Source organism: Rousettus aegyptiacus, unplaced genomic scaffold (genome assembly GCF_014176215.1).
Source record: "Rousettus aegyptiacus isolate mRouAeg1 unplaced genomic scaffold, mRouAeg1.p scaffold_m13_p_9, whole genome shotgun sequence".
Lineage (NCBI taxonomy): Eukaryota > Metazoa > Chordata > Mammalia > Chiroptera > Pteropodidae > Rousettus > Rousettus aegyptiacus.
In genome coordinates, this window is record NW_023416312.1 from 55,814,484 (window position 1) to 55,817,760 (window position 3,277).

At 32.7% G+C, this 3,277-nt stretch overlaps 1 pseudogene; it reads left to right on the forward strand.

Annotated features, from left to right (window-relative positions):
- The first annotated feature begins 1,703 nt into the window (after positions 1 to 1,703).
- Positions 1,704 to 1,822, forward strand: LOC118608391 (annotated as a pseudogene).
- Positions 1,823 to 3,277: the final 1,455 nt, after the last annotated feature.

Sequence of the window (3,277 nt, forward strand, 5' to 3'; positions counted from 1 at the left end):
AGGCACATCTCAGTTCCAAAGACAAATATACTCAAAGTGAAAAGGTGGAAAATGATATTTCAAGAAAATGGCATTCAGAGAAAAGAGGGAGTAGCAGTACTAATATCGGATAAAATAGACTTCGAAACAAAAAAAGATAAAGATACGAAGGACATTTCATAATGATAAAGGGAATCATACACCAAGAAGACATAACCCTTATTAATATTTATACACCTAATCAGGGAGCCCTGAAATATATAAAGCAATTACTAACAGAACTAAAGGGAGAAACAGACCAAAACCTTATCTTAGTAGGGGACCTAAATATCCTACTGTTGGATATGGACAGATTATCCAATCAGAATATCGATAAGGAAATAACATCATTAAGTGATACATTAGACCAACTGGACATAATTGACATATAGAGAACCTAACATCCCCAAACAGCTGATTATATAGTCTTCTCTAGTGCACATGGAACATTCTCAAAGATTGACCACATACTGGGACACAGAGATAGCCTCAACAACTATAAGAGGACTGAAATCATACCAACCATATTTTCTGATCAGAATGCTTTGAAAGTAGAGATCAACTGCAAAAAGAAAGCAGAAAGAAATGCAAATACATGAAGATTAAACAACATGCTACTGAAGAACACCTGGGTCAGAGAAGAAATAAAAAGAGAGATCAAGAGATACATAGAAATGAATGATAATGACAGTACAACATATCAAAACTTTTCAGACATGGCAAAAACGGTCATAAGAAGAACGTACATATCATTACAGACCTATCTCCGAAAACGAGAACGAGCCCAAATAAACAACCTAATGCTTCATCTTAAAAAAAAACTAGAAAAGGAAGAACAAATGAAGCCTATAGTCAGCAGAAGTAAAGAAATCATCAAAATTAAAGAAGAAATAAATGAAGTTGATAACAAAAGAAAAGACAAAATAAATGCAAGAAAGTGCTGGTTCTTTGAGAAGATTAATAAAGTTAACAAACCCCTGGCTAGACTCACAGAAAAACAAAAAAAGGAAAGGACACAAATAAACAAAATCAGAGAAAAAGAGGGTAAATTATGACAGACACTGCAGAAATACAAAGGATCATACAACAACACTATAAAAAGGAAAAAAACACCAAATTTAATAACCTAGAAGAAATGGACCAGTACTTAGAAAAATACAATCTTCCTAGACTGAATCAAGGTGAACTGGAAAATCTAAATAAACTGATCAGTAATATGGAAATTGAAACAATTATGGAAAACTTGCCAAAAAATAAAAGTCCAGGACCAGAAGGCTTCAGCAGTGAATTCTACCAAACATACAAAGAGGATTTAATACCTATTCTCCTTAACCTCTTCCAAAAAAAATTCAAAGAGGAGGCAATACTTCTCCACTTATTTTATCAGGCCAATATTACTCTGATACCAAAACTTGGTAAAGATAATGCAAAAAAAGAAAACTACAGACCAATATTTCTCATGAACACAGATGCAGAAACCCTAAATAAGATACTAGCGAAACAAATACAGCGACATATTAAAAATTTTATACAACACGATAAAATGAGTTTCACTGGAGGCACAGTGATGGTTCAACATATGCAAATCAATTAATGTGATACACCATGTAAACAAATTTAAATATCAGAATCATATGATCATATAAATAGATGCAGAAAGAGTCTGCAACAATATATAGCATCCAGTCTACAGCCATGCTACCCTGAACAAGCCCAATCCCATCTGATCTTGGAAGCTAAGCAGGATTGGGCCTGGTTAGTACTTGGATGGGAGACCACCTAGCAAGACCAAGTGTTGTAGGTGTAAAAAATAAAAAAAATAAAAAAAAAAACAAGGAATTGTAAGCTGACAAGGTCCTTGTAATCTGTGAGGTCAACCAAGGGTTGCCTTGCCTAAAATATTATTATTTTTTTAAATACAGCTACCATTTATGACAAAAACACAACAAAATCGGTATAGAAGGAAAGTACCTTAACATAATAAAGGCCATAGACGAAACCCTCAGACAACATTATACTTAATGATGAAAAACAAAACCTTCCAAGATCACTATCAATATTGTTAATCAATATAACATTGGAGGTCCTAGAGAGTGCAATCAGACAAGAGAAAGATATAAGAGGATTACAAATAGGAAATGAAGAAGTCGAACTGTCACTGTGTATGGATGACATGATTCTCTACATAAAAAGCCTTAAAGACTCCACAGGAACACTATTAGAAAAAATAAGCAAATAGAGTAAAGTTTCTGGATGCAAAATCAATGTTAAAAAATTCATAGCATTCCTATACTCTAATAATGAAGAGTCAGAAAAAGAAGTTTAAAAAATAATTCATTTTGCAATTGAAACAAAAAATAAATTACTTAGGTATAAATCTAACATGTGAAGGACTTATATAAAGAAAAGTATAAGACCCTATTAAAAGAAATTGAAGAAGATACAAAGAAATGGAAAGATATTCCATGTTCTTGGGTTGGAAGATTCATCATAGTTGAAATGACCATATTACCTAAAGCATTATACAGATTTAGTGCAATCTACATAAAAATACCATTTACATTTTTTTAAGAAATAGAACAAAAATCATCAGATTTTATGGAAGCACAAAAACCCCCAAATTGCCAAAGTCATTTGGAAAAAAAAATAAAAAAGAATGAGGCTGGAGGCATCACTCTGCCTGACTTCAAATTGTACAACAAAGCGACAGTAATCGAAAGGGCATGGTATTGGCAGAAAAATAGACTCACAGCCCACTGAAACAGAATCAAGATTCCAAAAGTAAGCCCATATTTTTATATGGACAAAAATTTTCAACAAAAAAAGCCAAAAACATACAATGGAGGAAGGAAAGCCTCTTCAATAAATGGTGTTGAGAAAACTGGAAAGTACTTGAAAAAGAATGAAACTATATTGTTGTCTATCGCCACACACTAAAATTAACTCAAAATGGATTAAGGACCTGAATATAAGACCTGAAACAATAAAATGCATAGAAGAAAACATAGTAATTAAACTCAAGGACTTTGAACTTAAAGAGGATTTTATGAGTTTGACCTCAAAGGCAAGGGATGTAAAAGCTAAAGAAATGAATAGGACTACATCAAACTAAAAAGCTTCTGCACAGCAAAAGAAATCCTCAACAAGGTAGAGACAACCATCTGAATGCGGATATATATTTGCATGTAACACCTCCGATAAGGGTCTAATGTCCAAAATATATAAAGAAATCATATAACTCAATAACAACAACAACAGC